Source organism: Taudactylus pleione, unplaced genomic scaffold (genome assembly GCF_031769625.1).
Source record: "Taudactylus pleione unplaced genomic scaffold, aTauple2 ptg001444l, whole genome shotgun sequence".
In the NCBI taxonomy this organism is placed as follows: domain Eukaryota; kingdom Metazoa; phylum Chordata; class Amphibia; order Anura; family Myobatrachidae; genus Taudactylus; species Taudactylus pleione.
The window spans coordinates 866,344-887,205 of record NW_028285843.1 but is presented as its reverse complement, the minus strand read 5'-3'; positions in this window follow the sequence as shown (position 1 = coordinate 887,205).

The window sequence follows — 20,862 nt, the reverse complement described above, 5'->3', positions numbered from 1 at the left end:
ATGCCCACTACTGCTATCTCACATCTGTAATACCTCACAGTTCTGTGTATATATCAGTAACATCAGCCACAGCCGAGCCAGCATAGAGATACCAACTACTGCTATCTCACATCTGTAATACCTCACAGTACTGTGTATACATCTGTAACATCAGCCACAGTACAGCCAGCATAGAGACACCCACTACTGCTATCTCACATCTGTAATACCTCAGAGTCCTGTGTATACATCAGTAACATCAGTCACAGCACAGCCAGTAGAAACACCCACTACTGCTATCTCACATCTGTAATACCTCACAGTCCTGTGTATACATCTGTAACATCAGCCATAGCTCAGCCAGCATAGAGATGCCCACTACTGCTATCTCACATCTGTAATACATCATATTCCTGTGTATACATCAGTAACATCAATCACAGCTCAGCAAGCATAGTCTCACATCTGTAATACCTCACAGTCCTCTGTATACATCTGAAACATCAGCCACAGCTCAGCCAGCATAGAGACGCCCACTACTGCTATCTCACATCTGTAATACCTCACAGTCCTCTGTATGCATCTGTAACATCAGCCACAGCTCAGCAAGCATAGAGACACCAACAACTGTTATCTCACATCTGTAATACCTCACAGTCCTGTGTATACATCAGTAACATCAGTCACAGCACAGCCAGCATAGAGACACCCACTACTGCTATCTCACATCTGTAATACCTCACAGTCCTGTGTATACATCAGTAACATCAGCCACAGCTCAGCAAGCATAGTCTCACATCTGTAATACCTCACAGTCCTCTGTATACATCTGAAACATCAGCCACAGCTCAGCCAGCATAGAGACGCCCACTACTGCTATCTCACATCTGTAATACCTCACAGTCCTCTGTATGCATCTGTAACATCAGCCACAGCTCAGCCAGCATAGAGACACCCACTACTGCTATCTCACATCCGTAATACCTCACAGTTCTGTGTATACATCTGTAACATCAGCCACAGCACAGCCAGCATAGAGACACCCACTACTGCTATCTCACATCTGTAATACCTCTCAGTCCTGTGTATACATCTGTAACATCAGCCATAGCTCAGCCAGCATAGTCTCACATCTGTAATACCTCACAGTCCTGTGTATACATCTGTAACATCAGCCACAGCACAGCCAGCATAGAGACACCACTACTGCTATCTCACAACTGTAATACCTCACAGTCCTGTGTATACATCTGTAATATCAGCCACAGCTCAGCCAGCATAGAGACACCCACTACTGCTGTCTCACATCTGTAATACCTCACAGTCCTGTGTATACATCTGTAACATCAGCCACAGCTCAGCCAGCATAGAGACACCCTCTACTGCTATCTCACATCTGTAATACCTCACAGTCCTGTGTATACATCTGTAACATCAGCCACAGCTCAGCCAGCATAGAGACGCCCACTACTGCTATCTCACATCTGTAATACCTCACAGTCCTCTGTATGCATCTGTAACATCAGCCACAGCTCAGCAAGCATAGAGACACCAACAACTGTTATCTCACATCTGTAATACCTCACAGTCCTGTGTATACATCAGTAACATCAGTCACAGCACAGCCAGCATAGAGACACCCACTACTGCTATCTCACATCTGTAATACCTCACAGTCCTGTGTATACATCAGTAACATCAGCCACAGCTCAGCAAGCATAGTCTCACATCTGTAATACCTCACAGTCCTCTGTATACATCTGAAACATCAGCCACAGCTCAGCCAGCATAGAGACGCCCACTACTGCTATCTCACATCTGTAATACCTCACAGTCCTCTGTATGCATCTGTAACATCAGCCACAGCTCTGCCAGCAGAGAGACGCCCACTACTGCTATCTCACATCCGTAATACCTCACAGTTCTGTGTATACATCTGTAACATCAGCCACAGCACAGCCAGCATAGAGACACCCACTACTGCTATCTCACATCTGTAATACCTCAGAGTCCTGTGTATACATCAGTAACATCAGTCACAGCACTGCCAGCATAGAAAAGCCCACTACTGCTATCTCACATCTGTAATACCTCACAGTACTGTGTATACATCCGTAACATCAGCCACAGCTCTGCCAGCATAGAGACACCCACTACTGCTATCTCACATCTGTAATACCTCACATTCCTGTGTATACATCAGCCACAGCTCAGCAAGCATAGTCTCTCATCTGTAATACCTCAGTCCTCTGTATGCATCTGTAACATCAGCCACAGCTCAGCCAGCAGAGAGATGCCCACTACTGCTATCGCACATCTGTAATACCTCACAGTTCTGTGTATATATCAGTAACATCAGCCACAGCCGAGCCAGCATAGAGATACCAACTACTGCTATCTCACATCTGTAATACCTCACAGTACTGTGTATACATCTGTAACATCAGCCACAGTACAGCCAGCATAGAGACACCCACTACTGCTATCTCACATCTGTAATACCTCAGAGTCCTGTGTATACATCAGTAACATCAGTCACAGCACAGCCAGTAGAAACACCCACTACTGCTATCTCACATCTGTAATACCTCACAGTCCTGTGTATACATCTGTAACATCAGCCATAGCTCAGCCAGCATAGAGATGCCCACTACTGCTATCTCACATCTGTAATACATCATATTCCTGTGTATACATCAGTAACATCAATCACAGCTCAGCAAGCATAGTCTCACATCTGTAATACCTCACAGTCCTCTGTATACATCTGAAACATCAGCCACAGCTCAGCCAGCATAGAGACGCCCACTACTGCTATCTCACATCTGTAATACCTCACAGTCCTCTGTATGCATCTGTAACATCAGCCACAGCTCAGCAAGCATAGAGACACCAACAACTGTTATCTCACATCTGTAATACCTCACAGTCCTGTGTATACATCAGTAACATCAGTCACAGCACAGCCAGCATAGAGACACCCACTACTGCTATCTCACATCTGTAATACCTCACAGTCCTGTGTATACATCAGTAACATCAGCCACAGCTCAGCAAGCATAGTCTCACATCTGTAATACCTCACAGTCCTCTGTATACATCTGAAACATCAGCCACAGCTCAGCCAGCATAGAGACGCCCACTACTGCTATCTCACATCTGTAATACCTCACAGTCCTCTGTATGCATCTGTAACATCAGCCACAGCTCAGCCAGCATAGAGACACCCACTACTGCTATCTCACATCCGTAATACCTCACAGTTCTGTGTATACATCTGTAACATCAGCCACAGCACAGCCAGCATAGAGACACCCACTACTGCTATCTCACATCTGTAATACCTCTCAGTCCTGTGTATACATCTGTAACATCAGCCATAGCTCAGCCAGCATAGTCTCACATCTGTAATACCTCACAGTCCTGTGTATACATCTGTAACATCAGCCACAGCACAGCCAGCATAGAGACACCACTACTGCTATCTCACAACTGTAATACCTCACAGTCCTGTGTATACATCTGTAATATCAGCCACAGCTCAGCCAGCATAGAGACACCCACTACTGCTGTCTCACATCTGTAATACCTCACAGTCCTGTGTATACATCTGTAACATCAGCCACAGCTCAGCCAGCATAGAGACACCCTCTACTGCTATCTCACATCTGTAATACCTCACAGTCCTGTGTATACATCTGTAACATCAGCCACAGCTCAGCCAGCATAGAGACGCCCACTACTGCTATCTCACATCTGTAATACCTCACAGTCCTCTGTATGCATCTGTAACATCAGCCACAGCTCAGCAAGCATAGAGACACCAACAACTGTTATCTCACATCTGTAATACCTCACAGTCCTGTGTATACATCAGTAACATCAGTCACAGCACAGCCAGCATAGAGACACCCACTACTGCTATCTCACATCTGTAATACCTCACAGTCCTGTGTATACATCAGTAACATCAGCCACAGCTCAGCAAGCATAGTCTCACATCTGTAATACCTCACAGTCCTCTGTATACATCTGAAACATCAGCCACAGCTCAGCCAGCATAGAGACGCCCACTACTGCTATCTCACATCTGTAATACCTCACAGTCCTCTGTATGCATCTGTAACATCAGCCACAGCTCTGCCAGCAGAGAGACGCCCACTACTGCTATCTCACATCCGTAATACCTCACAGTTCTGTGTATACATCTGTAACATCAGCCACAGCACAGCCAGCATAGAGACACCCACTACTGCTATCTCACATCTGTAATACCTCTCAGTCCTGTGTATACATCTGTAACATCAGCCATAGCTCAGCCTGCATAGTCTCACATCTGTAATACCACACAGTCCTGTGTATACATCTGTAACATCAGCCACAGCACAGCCAGCATAGAGACACCACTACTGATATCTCACATCTGTAATACCTCACAGTCCTGTGTATACATCTGTAATATCAGCCACAGCTCAGCCAGTATAGAGACACCCACTACTGCTGTCTCACATCTGTAATACCTCACAGTCCTGTGTATACATCTGTAACATCAGACACAGCTCAGCCAGCATAGAGACACCCTCTATTGCTATCTCACATCTGTAATACCTCACAGTCCTGTGTATACATCTGTAACATCAGCCACAGCTCCGCCAGCATAGAGACACCCTCTACTGCTATCTCACATCTGTAATACCTCACAGTCCTGTGTATACATCTGTAACATCAGCCACAGCACAGCCGGCATAGCGAAACGCCCACTACTGCTGTCTAACATCTGTAATACCTCACAGTCCTATGTATCCATCAGTAACATCAGCCACAGCTCTGCCAGCATAGAGACACCCACTTCTGCTATCTCACATGTGTAATACCTCACAGTCCTGTGTATACATCTGTAACATCAGCCACAGCTCAGCCAGCATAGAGACGCCCACTACTGCTATCTCACATCTGTAATACCTTACAGTCCTGTATATACATCTGAAACATCAGCCACAACACAGACAGCATAGAGATACCCACTACTGCTATCTCACATCTGTAATACCTCACAGTCCTCTGTATACATCTGTAACATCAGCCAGACCACAGCCAGCATAGAGACACCACTACTGCTATCTCACATCTGTAATACCTCACAGTCCTGTGTATACATCTGTAACATCAGCCACAGCACAGCCAGCATAGAGACGCCCACTACTGCTATCTCACATCTGTAATACCTCAGTCCTGTGTATACATCAGTAACATCAGCCACAGCACAGCCAGCATATAGACACACACTACTGCTATCTCACATCTGTAATACATCAAACTCCTGTGTATACATCAGTAACATTAGCCTCAGCTCAGCCTGCAAAGAGACGCCCACTACTGCTATCTCACATCTGTAATACCTCACAGTCCTGTGTATACATCTGTAACATCAGCCACAGCTCAGCCAGCATAGGGACGCCCACTACTGCTATCTCACATCTGTAATATCTCACAGTCCTGTGTATACATCTGTAACATCAGCCACAGCACAGCCAGCATAGAGACACCCTCTACTGCTATCTCACATCTGTAATACCTCACAGTCCTGTGTATACATCTGTAACATCAGCCACAGCACAGCCAGCATAGAGACACCCATTACTGCTGTCTCACATCTGTAATACCTCACAGTCCTTTGTATACATCTGTAACATCAGCCACAGCACAGCCAGCATAGAGACACCCACTACTGCTATCTCACATCTGTAATACCTCACAGTCCTGTGTATACATCTGTAACATCAGCCACAGCTCAGCCAGCATAGGGACACCCACTACTGCTATCTCACATCTGTAATATCTCACAGTCCTGTGTATACATCTGTAACATCAGCCACAGCACAGCCAGCATAGAGACACCCACTACTGCTATCTCACATCTGTAATACCTCACAGTCCTCTGTATACATCTGTAACATCAGCCAGACCACAGCCAGCATAGAGACACCACTACTGCTATCTCACATCTGTAATACCTCACAGTCCTGTGTATACATCTGTAACATCAGCCACAGCTCAGCCAGCATAGAGACACCCACTACTGCTATCTCACATCTGTAATACCTCACAGTCCTGTGTATACATCTGTAACATCAGCCACAGCACAGCCAGCATAGAGACACCCACTACTGCTATCTCACATCTGTAATACCTCACAGTCCTGTGTATACATCTGTAACATCAGCCACAGCACAGCCAGCATAGAGGCGCCCACTACTGCTATCTCACATCTTTACTACCTCACAGTACTGTGTATACATCTGTAACATCAGCCACAGCTCAGCCGGCATAGAGAAACACCCACTACTGCTATCTCACATCTGTAATACCTCACAGTCCTGTGTATACATCTGTAACATCAGTCACAGCACAGCCAGCATAGAGACACCCACTACTGCTATCTCACATCTGTAATACCTCACAGTCCAGTGTATACATCAGTAACATCAGCCACAGCTCAGCCAGCATAGTCTCACATCTGTAATACCTCACAGTCCTCTGAATACATCTGTAGCATCAGCCACAGCTCAGCCAGCATAGAGACACCCACTACTGCTATCACACATCTGTAATACCTCACAGTCCTGTGTATACATCTGTAACATCAGCCACAGCACAGCCAGCATAGAGACACCCACTACTGCTATCTCACATCTGTAATACCTCTCAGTCCTGTGTATACATCTGTAACATCAGCCAGAGCACAGCCAGCATAGAGACACCCACTACTGCTATCTCACATCTGTAATACCTCTCAGTCCTGTGTATACATCAGTAACATCAGCCACAGCTCAGCCAGCATAGAGACACCCACTACTGCTAACTCACATCTGTAATACCTCACAGTCCTGTGTATACATCTGTAACATCAGCCACAGCACAGCCAGCATAGTGATACCAACTACTGCTATCTCACATCTGTAATACCTCACAGTACTGTGAATACATCTGTAACATCAGCCACAGCACAGCCAGCATAGAGACAACCACTACTGCTAACTCACATCTGTAATACCTCACAGTCCTGTGTATACATCTGTAACATCAGCCACAGCTCAGCCAGCATAGAGACACCCACTACTGCTATCTCACATCTGTAATACCTCACAGTCCTGTGTATACATCTGTAACATCAGCCACAGCACAGCCAGCATAGAGACACCCACTACTGCTATCTCACATCTGTAATACCTCTCAGTCCTGTGTATACATCTGTAACATCAGCCACAGCACAGCCAGCATAGAGACACCAACAACTGCTATCTCACATCTGTAATACCTCACAGTCCTGTGTATACATCTGTAACATCAGTCACAGCACAGCCAGCATGGGTACACCCACTACTGCTATCTCACATCTGTAATACCTCACAGTCCTGTGTATACATCAGTAACATCAGCCACAGCTCAGCAAGCATAGTCTCACATCTGTAATACCTAAGTCCTCTGTATGCATCTGTAACATGAGCCACAGCTCAGCCAGCATAGAGACACCCACTACTGATATCTCACATCTGTAATACCTCTCAGTCCTGTGTATACATCTGTAACATCAGTCACAGCACAGCCAGCATAGAGACACCCACTACTGCTATCTCACATCTGTAATACCTCACAGTTCTGTGTATACATCTGTAACATCAGCCACAGCCGAGCCAGCATAGTGATACCAACTACTGCTATCTCACATCTGTAATACCTCACAGTACTGTGAATACATCTGTAACATCAGCCACAGCACAGCCAGGATAGAGACACCCACTACTGCTATCTCACATCTGTAATACCTCAGAGTCCTGTGTATACATCAGTAACATCAGTCACAGCACTGCCAGCATAGAAAAGCCCACTACTGCTATCTCACATCTGTAATACCTCACAGTACTGTGTATACATCCGTAACATCAGCCACAGCTCTGCCAGCATAGAGACACCCACTACTGCTATCTCACATCTGTAATACCTCACATTCCTGTGTATACATCAGCCACAGCTCAGCAAGCATAGTCTCTCATCTGTAATACCTCAGTCCTCTGTATGCATCTGTAACATCAGCCACAGCTCAGCCAGCAGAGAGATGCCCACTACTGCTATCTCACATCTGTAATACCTCACAGTTCTGTGTATATATCAGTAACATCAGCCACAGCCGAGCCAGCATAGAGATACCAACTACTGCTATCTCACATCTGTAATACCTCACAGTACTGTGTATACATCTGTAACATCAGCCACAGTACAGCCAGCATAGAGACACCCACTACTGCTATCTCACATCTGTAATACCTCAGAGTCCTGTGTATACATCAGTAACATCAGTCACAGCACAGCCAGTAGAAACACCCACTACTGCTATCTCACATCTGTAATACCTCACAGTCCTGTGTATACATCTGTAACATCAGCCATAGCTCAGCCAGCATAGAGATGCCCACTACTGCTATCTCACATCTCTAATACATCATATTCCTGTGTATACATCAGTAACATCAATCACAGCTCAGCAAGCATAGTCTCACATCTGTAATACCTCACAGTCCTCTGTATACATCTGAAACATCAGCCACAGCTCAGCCAGCATAGAGACGCCCACTACTGCTATCTCACATCTGTAATACCTCACAGTCCTCTGTATGCATCTGTAACATCAGCCACAGCTCAGCAAGCATAGAGACACCAACAACTGTTATCTCACATCTGTAATACCTCACAGTCCTGTGTATACATCAGTAACATCAGTCACAGCACAGCCAGCATAGAGACACCCACTACTGCTATCTCACATCTGTAATACCTCACAGTCCTGTGTATACATCAGTAACATCAGCCACAGCTCAGCAAGCATAGTCTCACATCTGTAATACCTCACAGTCCTCTGTATACATCTGAAACATCAGCCACAGCTCAGCCAGCATAGAGACGCCCACTACTGCTATCTCACATCTGTAATACCTCACAGTCCTCTGTATGCATCTGTAACATCAGCCACAGCTCAGCCAGCATAGAGACACCCACTACTGCTATCTCACATCCGTAATACCTCACAGTTCTGTGTATACATCTGTAACATCAGCCACAGCACAGCCAGCATAGAGACACCCACTACTGCTATCTCACATCTGTAATACCTCTCAGTCCTGTGTATACATCTGTAACATCAGCCATAGCTCAGCCAGCATAGTCTCACATCTGTAATACCTCACAGTCCTGTGTATACATCTGTAACATCAGCCACAGCACAGCCAGCATAGAGACACCACTACTGCTATCTCACAACTGTAATACCTCACAGTCCTGTGTATACATCTGTAATATCAGCCACAGCTCAGCCAGCATAGAGACACCCACTACTGCTGTCTCACATCTGTAATACCTCACAGTCCTGTGTATACATCTGTAACATCAGCCACAGCTCAGCCAGCATAGAGACGCCCACTACTGCTATCTCACATCTGTAATACCTCACAGTCCTCTGTATGCATCTGTAACATCAGCCACAGCTCAGCAAGCATAGAGACACCAACAACTGTTATCTCACATCTGTAATACCTCACAGTCCTGTGTATACATCAGTAACATCAGTCACAGCACAGCCAGCATAGAGACACCCACTACTGCTATCTCACATCTGTAATACCTCACAGTCCTGTGTATACATCAGTAACATCAGCCACAGCTCAGCAAGCATAGTCTCACATCTGTAATACCTCACAGTCCTCTGTATACATCTGAAACATCAGCCACAGCTCAGCCAGCATAGAGACGCCCACTACTGCTATCTCACATCTGTAATACCTCACAGTCCTCTGTATGCATCTGTAACATCAGCCACAGCTCTGCCAGCAGAGAGACGCCCACTACTGCTATCTCACATCCGTAATACCTCACAGTTCTGTGTATACATCTGTAACATCAGCCACAGCACAGCCAGCATAGAGACACCCACTACTGCTATCTCACATCTGTAATACCTCTCAGTCCTGTGTATACATCTGTAACATCAGCCATAGCTCAGCCTGCATAGTCTCACATCTGTAATACCACACAGTCATGTGTATACATCTGTAACATCAGCCACAGCACAGCCAGCATAGAGACACCACTACTGATATCTCACATCTGTAATACCTCACAGTCCTGTGTATACATCTGTAACATCAGCCACAGCACAGCCGGCATAGCGAAACGCCCACTACTGCTGTCTAACATCTGTAATACCTCACAGTCCTATGTATCCATCAGTAACATCAGCCACAGCTCTGCCAGCATAGAGACACCCACTTCTGCTATCTCACATGTGTAATACCTCACAGTCCTGTGTATACATCTGTAACATCAGCCACAGCTCAGCCAGCATAGAGACGCCCACTACTGCTATCTCACATCTGTAATACCTTACAGTCCTGTATATACATCTGAAACATCAGCCACAACACAGACAGCATAGAGATACCCACTACTGCTATCTCACATCTGTAATACCTCACAGTCCTCTGTATACATCTGTAACATCAGCCAGACCACAGCCAGCATAGAGACACCACTACTGCTATCTCACATCTGTAATACCTCACAGTCCTGTGTATACATCTGTAACATCAGCCACAGCACAGCCAGCATAGAGACGCCCACTACTGCTATCTCACATCTGTAATACCTCAGTCCTGTGTATACATCAGTAACATCAGCCACAGCACAGCCAGCATATAGACACACACTACTGCTATCTCACATCTGTAATACATCAAACTCCTGTGTATACATCAGTAACATCAGCCTCAGCTCAGCCTGCATAGAGACACCCACTACTGCTATCTCACATCTGTAATACCTCAGTCCTGTGTATACATCAGTAACATCAGCCACAGCACAGCCAGCATATAGACACACACTACTGCTATCTCACATCTGTAATACATCAAACTCCTGTGTATACATCAGTAACATCAGCCACAGCTCAGCCAGCATAGAGACGCCCACTACTGCTATCTCACATCTGTAATACCTTACAGTCCTGTATATACATCTGAAACATCAGCCACAACACAGACAGCATAGAGATACCCACTACTGCTATCTCACATCTGTAATACCTCACAGTCCTCTGTATACATCTGTAACATCAGCCAGACCACAGCCAGCATAGAGACACCACTACTGCTATCTCACATCTGTAATACCTCACAGTCCTGTGTATACATCTGTAACATCAGCCACAGCACAGCCAGCATAGAGACGCCCACTACTGCTATCTCACATCTGTAATACCTCAGTCCTGTGTATACATCAGTAACATCAGCCACAGCACAGCCAGCATATAGACACACACTACTGCTATCTCACATCTGTAATACATCAAAGTCCTGTGTATACATCAGTAACATCAGCCTCAGCTCAGCCTGCAAAGAGACACCCACTACTGCTATCTCACATCAGTAATACCTCACAGTCCTGTGTATACATCTGTAACATCAGCCACAGCTCAGCCAGCATAGAGACACCCACTACTGCTATTTCACATCTGTAGTACCTCACAGTCCTGTGTATACATCTGTAACATCAGCCACAGCACAGCCAGCATAGAGACACCCACTTCTGCTATCTCACATCTGTAATACCTCACAGTCCTGTGTATACATCTGTAACATCAGCCACAGCTCAGCCAGCATAGAGACGCCCACTACTGCTATCTCACATCTGTAATATCTCACAGTCCTGTGTATACATCTGTAACATCAGCCACAGCACAGCCAGCATAGAGACACCCTCTACTGCTATCTCACATCTGTAATACCTCACAGTCCTGTGTATACATCTGTAACATCAGCCACAGCACAGCCAGCATAGAGACACCCATTACTGCTGTCTCACATCTGTAATACCTCACAGTCCTGTGTATACATCTGTAACATCAGCCACAGCACAGCCAGCATAGAGACACCCACTACTGCTATCTCACATCTGTAATACCTCACAGTCCTGTGTATACATCTGTAACATCAGCCACAGCTCAGCCAGCATAGGGACACCCACTACTGCTATCTCACATCTGTAATATCTCACAGTCCTGTGTATACATCTGTAACATCAGCCACAGCACAGCCAGCATAGAGACACCCACTACTGCTATCTCACATCTGTAATACCTCACAGTCCTGTGTATACATCTGTAACATCAGCCACAGCACAGCCAGCATAGAGACACCCACTACTGCTATCTCACATCTGTAATACCTCACAGTCCTGTGTATACATCTGTAACATCAGCCACAGCACAGCCAGCATAGAGGCGCCCACTACTGCTATCTCACATCTTTACTACCTCACAGTACTGTGTATACATCTGTAACATCAGCCACAGCACAGCCAGCATAGAGACACCCACTAATGCTATCTCACATCTGTAATACCTCACAGTCCTGTGTATACATCTGTAACATCAGCCACAGCACAGCCAGCATAGAGACCCCACTAATGCTTTCTCATATCCGTAATATCTCGCAGTACTGCGTATACATAATTACTGCCGACGCACATCGACCCGTCACGCACATTTACAGCAGGACTGACCAGCCGCAGGCACTACAAATCTTGTTGCACTCATACAGTTCTCATGCTGCGTATGTAATCGCAGTGACTAATTTATGCACGCCCATGAAACAGCGATGAAGCGGACAGGCACGCTTGCATTTCTCCAACCACTCCCCCATCACCACCCCCAAAAGCTGACAGCCTATTACTCACTCTGCCATGGATTCCTTTGTGCATCCGCAACTGCAATGCGAACGCTGTTCAAACACAGTGCGGCTTTTACGCATGCGCAATGGAAAACAATAGATCAACTGCAGTTATCGCTATTGCATACGCTGCTGAATCGGGCTTAGAGCACGTACTCCACAAGCTGTGTGCGTATATGTGTGTGTGTGTATATATGTGTGTGTATGTGTGTGTGTGTGTATGTATATATATATATATATATATATATATATATATATATTAGAGTTAGAATGAGCTGGCCATCCAATATAGCAAATGGCAAAGTTGCCTGGGTGCCCTCCTTAATGTGTGGTATACAAAGCAAATAACAGCAGTACTCCAGGACTTGTAAAGCAGATAAATAATACTGATGGCATATATATATATATATATATGTGTGTGTATATGTATGTATGTATGTATGTGTGTGTATATGTGTGTATATGTATATGTGTGTATATATATGTGTGTGTATATGTGTGTGTATATGTATGTATGTATGTATGTATGTATGTGTGTGTATATGTATGTATGTATGTATGTGTGTATATGTATGTATGTATGTATGTGTATGTATGTATGTGTGTGTATATGTGTGTGTATATGTATGTATGTATGTATGTATGTGTGTATATGTATGTATGTATATATATATATGTATGTGTAACACTCCCAGTTAGATTGTATTAGGAAATGTTTGCAGTGGAGCCAATCACACAATATGTTTTTTAAAGATTTATTCCACAATAAGTCAGGTAGTAGAAGGATTATACAATTTGTTCAGAAAACACTTTTCTATGAAACCAGAACAATATTATTTATTTTATTTTTCAGGACTTGGTGGTATCTGACTACACCTCACTCTATAAAGGTTAGTAACCAAACATCTCTTATGTACACATATAACTTTGATACAATGTAACCACTCATTTACCCTCTTAACTATACAGTTTTCAAGCATTTAGTCTAGAATAATATTTTATTCTAATTAAGTCCCAAAGTAGTAACTTTTAAAGGAAGAGAACCGTATACTGATCGTTGCCTGGGTTGAAGCAAAGTCATAGTTAGTAGAGCACACTATAAGTTGGGGATCCCTTCGTTGATTCATATAAGATAGTGAACAATCCCTAAATTCCTCCCTACTTTCTAATTATTATCTGTCACTGTCCTGGAAAAGTTTATGGCAGGTAAATAATCTACTACTCAAGGAATAGAAACATAGAATGTGATGGCAGATAAGAACCACTTGGCCCATCTAGTCTGCCCCATTATTAAACATATTGTTACCACAACCCTTATTGATCCTTACTTCTTCTGAAGGATTCCTTATATCTATCCCATGCATGTGTACATTGCTCTACTGTCTTAGCTTCTACCACCCCTGATGGGGGCTATTCCACTTGTCCACTACCCTCTCTGTGACGTCATTGTTCCTCACATTTCCCCTGAACCTACCCCCCCAGTCTCAGTACATGTCCTCTTGTTCTAATACTTCTCTTCCTATGAAGAATGTCTCCTTCCTTTTCCTTGGTAAAACCCTTTATATATATATGCACATTTCTGTCATGTCCCCCCTTTCCCTTCTCTGCTCCAAACTATACATATTAAGATCTTTTAGTCTTTCCTGGTAGGTTTTGTGGTGTAGACCTTGCACCATTTTAGTTGCCCATCTTTGTACAGTCTCTAATGTATTAATATCCTTCTGGAGATAACGTATGGCCTCCAGAACTGAACACAGTATTATAGATGAGGACGTACCAATGACCTATACAGTGGTATTATCACTTCTTTCTTTCTGCTACTGATTCCTCTCCCTATGTACCAAGCATCTGACCTGCCTTCCTCATTACTTTGTTACAATGTTAACTTTCTCAATTTTCCTAGAAATACTTCAGGATATTTTGTGTTACCGTGCGGTGAGGTTACCTGTATCTATTCAGCAGACCGTATCCCTCTGCAACTTCCTAACTCTCTCAGTACAGTAGGTATTACGTCTCTTTTCACTGAAACTTGGTTACTTCCAAATGTCAACTACTCAGTGGGCTAGACATCAATGACGGTTGGCAGCGTGACGCTATCTCATTTATGAGTCAGTCCTGTCTATATCTTCAGCGGCTATTCTACAAGGGCGCTGTATTTTACACTGATTATCCTGTTGGACTTTTTGCAGATGTAAACGGTTGGGGATCACTGTGTAATGCGGTTACTGTCTCTACCTCACTGCACAGAGGTGTTAAACTATAGTTCTGTGAGAGATCTAATCTCCGCTTGTACTTATGATGCTATTGCTTCAGCCCCAGATGCCTCCTCCTAACTCCCACTGACTTGGGCTCCTACGTCACCAGGAACCGGCTCTCAACAGCCAGGCTGGCTTAACAACCTCCGTCCCAACCTCCGCCTCTGCTGCGCCTCCCAGGACTCCTGTTGGACACTGATGGGAGTACCCGGCCTCTTCCTACCACTCCCTAGTTAGCTGCCGAAAGGTCTACTGGCCCTGCTGTCTGCCGCGATGCGTTGAAGCCTCCGTCTGCTCTCTCCCACTGCCGGTAACTCCCAGTAACTGCCCTGTCAGTGCGAGTCTCCTCACCTCATCAGTTCTAACGTCCTAGGGCAGTACCATATGTAGATACTCATGTGGGTTTCTTCTTACATATTCTCTGCATTAGGGACCTGCTTACCCCATAAATATTAATTTACATACATCATGCTATATATATATATATATATATATATATATATATCAATAGGCTATACATCAATATATTAAAAACCCAGTTCTAATGCACTGTTCCTCTATAATGAATATAATTTGCTTCTGGGATATTACATATATATATAGCAAAGACACCCCACCAATATTAAAGCAAACATCAGCCTCCCCAGCTGCAGAACGGAAGTGTCACTATCAGGACCCCAACCAATACAAGGGTGATTCGCCTCTGTCATGCTGGAGGGTGCTGAATAATTGCTGTATTACCAGCAGCTGATCATTGTTTGGGCAGATCGGGGGCTCGGGCTGAATGTACTTTGTCACCCTGAGCTGCTACTTGCTCCTCTTACCCTGTTACCCTATTAAACACTATGTGACAATAATACAATGTAAGCAGGCAGAGCGGTATAAACACTATGTGACAATAATACAATGTAAGCAGGCAGAGCTGTATAAACACTATGTGACAATAATACAATGTAAGCCGGCAGAGCGGTATAAACACTATGTGACAATAACACAATGTAAGCCGGCAGACCGGTATAAACACTATGTGACAATTATACAATGTAAGCAGGCAGAGCTGTATAAACACTCTGTGACAATTATACAATGTAAGCAGGCAGACCTGTATAAACACTATGTGACAATTATACAATGTAAGCAGGCAGAGCTGTATAAACACTATGTGACAATAATACAATATAAGCAGGCAGACCGGTATAAACACTATGTGACAATAATACAATGTAAGCAGGCAGACCGGTATAAACACTATGTGACAATAATACAATGTAAGCAGGCAGAGCTGTATAAACACTATGTGACAATAATACAATGTAAGCAGGCAGAGCTGTATAAACACTATGTGACAATAATACAATGTAAGCAGGCAGAGCGGTATAAACACTATGTGACAATAATACAACGTAAGCAGGCAGAGCTGTATAAACACTATGTGACAATAATACAATGTAATCAGGCAGAGCTGTATAAACACTATGTGACAATAATACAATGTAAGCAGGCAGACCGGTATAAACACTATGTGACAATAATACAATGTAAGCAGGCAGAGCTGTATAAACACTATGTGACAATAATACAATGTAAGCAGGCAGACCGGTATAAACACTATGTGACAATAATACAATGTAAGCCGGCAGAGCGGTATAAACACTATGTGACAATAATACAATGTAAGCAGGCAGACCGGTATAAACACTATGTGACAATAATACAATGTAAGCAGGCAGACCGGTATAAACACTATGTGACAATAATACAATGTAAGCAGGCAGAGCTGTATAAACACTATGTGACAATAATACAATGTAAGCAGGCAGAGCGGTATAAACACTATGTGACAATAATACAATGTAAGCAGGCAGACCGGTATAAACACTATGTGACAATAATACAATGTAAGCAGGCAGAGCTGTATAAACACTATGTGACAATAATACAATGTAAGCAGGCAGACCGGTATAAACACTATGTGACAATAATACAATGTAAGCCGGCAGAGCGGTATAAACACTATGTGACAATAATACAATGTAAGCAGGCAGAGCGGTATAAACACTATGTGACAATAATACAATGTAAGCAGGCAGAGCTGTATAAACACTATGTGACAATAATACAATGTAAGCAGGCAGACCTGTATAAACACTATGTGACAATAATACAATGTAAGCAGGCAGAGCTGTATAAACACTATGTGACAATAATACAATGTAAGCAGGCAGACCGGTATAAACACTATGTGACAATAATACAATGTAAGCAGGCAGAGCTGTATAAACACTATGTGACAATAATACAATGTAAGCAGGCAGAGCTGTATAAACACTATGTGACAATAATACAATGTAAGCAGGCAGAGCGGTATAAACACTATGTGACAATAATACAATGTAAGCAGGCAGAGCTGTATAAACACTATGTGACAATAATACATTGTAAGCAGGCAGACCTGTATAAACACTATGTGACAATAATACAATGTAAGCAGGCAGACCGGTATAAACACTATGTGACAATAATACAATGTAAGCAGGCAGACCGGTATAAACACTATGTGACAATAATACAATGTAAGCAGGCAGAGCTGTATAAACACTATGTGACAATAATACAATGTAATCAGGCAGAGCTGTATAAACACTATGTGACAATAATACAATGTAAGCAGGCAGAGCTGTATAAACACTATGTGACAATAATACAATGTAAGCAGGCAGAGCGGTATAAACACTATGTGACAATAATACAATGTAAGCAGGCAGACCGGTATAAACACTATGTGACAATAATACAATGTAAGCAGGCAGAGCTGTATAAACACTATGTGACAATAATACAATGTAAGCAGGCAGAGCAGTATAAACACTATGTGACAATAATACAATGTAAGCAGGCAGAGCTGTATAAACACTATGTGACAATAATACAATGTAAGCAGGCAGAGCGGTATAAACACTATGTGACAATAATACAATGTAAGCAGGCAGACCGGTATAAACACTATGTGACAATAATACAATGTAAGCAGGCAGAGCTGTATAAACACTATGTGACAATAATACAATGTAAGCAGGCAGACCGGTATAAACACTATGTGACAATAATACAATGTAAGCAGGCAGACCGGTATAAACACTATGTGACAATAATACAATGTAAGCAGGCAGAGCTGTATAAACACTATGTGACAATAATACAATGTAATCAGGCAGAGCTGTATAAACACTATGTGACAATAATACAATGTAAGCAGGCAGAGCTGTATAAACATTATGTGACAATAATACAATGTAAGCAGGCAGAGCTGTATAAACACTATGTGACAATAATACAATGTAAGCAGGCAGAGCTGTATAAACACTATGTGACAATAATACAATGTAAGCAGGCAGAGCTGTATAAACACTATGTGACAATAATACAATGTAAGCAGGCAGAGCGGTATAAACACTATGTGACAATAATACAATGTAAGCAGGCAGAGCGGTATAAAACCCTATGTGACAATAATACAATGTAAGCAGGCAGAGCGGTATAAACACTATGTGACAATAATACAATGTAATCAGGCAGACCGGTATAAACACTATGTGACAATAATACAATGTAAGCAGGCAGAGCTGTATAAACACTATGTGACAATAATACAATGTAAGCAGGCAGAGCTGTATAAACACTATGTGACAATAATACAATGTAAGCAGGCAGAGCTGTATAAACACTATGTGACAATAATACAATGTAAGCAGGCAGACCGGTATAAACACTATGTGACAATAATACAATGTAAGCAGGCAGACCGGTATAAACACTATGTGACAATAATACAATGTAAGCAGGCAGAGCTGTATAAACACTATGTGACAATAATACAATGTAAGCAGGCAGAGCGGTATAAACACTATGTGACAATAATACAATGTAATCAGGCAGACCGGTATAAACACTATGTGACAATAATACAATGTAAGCAGGCAGAGCTGTATAAACACTATGTGACAATAATACAATGTAAGCAGGCAGAGCTGTATAAACACTATGTGACAATAATACAATGTAAGCAGGCAGAGCTGTATAAACACTATGTGACAATAATACAATGTAAGCAGGCAGAGCGGTATAAACACTATGTGACAATAATACAATGTAAGCAGGCAGACCTGTATAAACACTATGTGACAATAATACAATGTAAGCAGGCAGAGCTGTATAAACACTATGTGACAATAATACAATGTAAGCAGGCAGAGCGGTATAAGCACTATGTGACAATAATACAATGTAAGTAGGCAGAGCTGTATAAACACTATGTGACAATAATACAATGTAAGCAGGCAGACCGGTATAAACACTATGTGACAATAATACAATGTAAGCAGGCAGAGCTGTATAAACACTATGTGACAATAATACAATGTAAGCAGGCAGACCGGTATAAACACTATGTGACAATAATACAATGTAAGCAGGCAGACCGGTATAAACACTATGTGACAATAATACAATGTAAGCAGGCAGAGCTGTATAAACACTATGTGACAATAATACAATGTAAGCAGGCAGACCGGTATAAACACTATGTGACAATAATACAATGTAAGCAGGCAGACCTGTATAAACACTATGTGACAATAATACAATGTAAGCAGGCAGAGCTGTATAAACACTGTGTGACAATTATACAATGTAAGCAGGCAGAGCTGTATAAACACTATGTGACAATAATACAATGTAAGCAGGCAGACCGGTATAAACACTATGTGACAATAATACAATGTAAGCAGGCAGAGCTGTATAAACACTATGTGACAATAATACAATGTAAGCAGGCAGAGCGGTATAAACACTATGTGACAATAATACAATGTAAGCAGGCAGACCGGTATAAACACTATGTGACAATAATACAATGTAAGCAGGCAGAGCTGTATAATCACTATGTGACAATAATACAATGTAAGCAGGCAGACCGGTATAAACACTATGTGACAATAATACAATGTAAGCAGGCAGAGCTGTATAAACACTATGTGACAATAATACAATGTAAGCAGGCAGAGCTGTATAAACACTATGTGACAATTATACAATGTAAGCAGGCAGACCTGTATAAACACTATGTGACAATAATACAATGTAAGCAGGCAGAGCTGTATAAACACTATGTGACAATTATACAATGTAAGCAGGCAGAGCTGTATAAACACTATGTGACAATAATACAATGTAATCAGGCAGAGCGGTATAAACACTATGTGACAATAATACAATGTAAGCAGGCAGAGCGGTATAAACACTATGTGACAATAATACAATGTAAGCAGGCAGAGCTGTATAAACACTATGTGACAATTATACAATGTAAGCAGGCAGAGCTGTATAAACACTATGTGACAATAATACAATGTAAGCAGGCAGACCGGTATAAACACTATGTGACAATAATACAATGTAAGCAGGCAGACCGGTATAAACACTATGTGACAATAATACAATGTAAGCAGGCAGAGCGGTATAAACACTATGTGACAATAATACAATGTAAGCAGGCAGAGCGGTATAAACACTATGTGACAATAATACAATGTAAGCAGGCAGAGCGGTATAAACACTATGTGACAATAATACAATGTAATCAGGCAGAGCGGTATAAACACTATGTGACAATAATACAATGTAAGCCGGCAGAGCTGTATAAACACTATGTGACAATAATACAATGTAAGCAGGCAGACCGGTATAAACACTATGTGACAATAATATAATGTAAGCAGGCAGAGCTGTATAAACACTGTGACAATAATACAATGTAAGCAGGCAGAGCGGTATAAACACTATGTGACAATAAT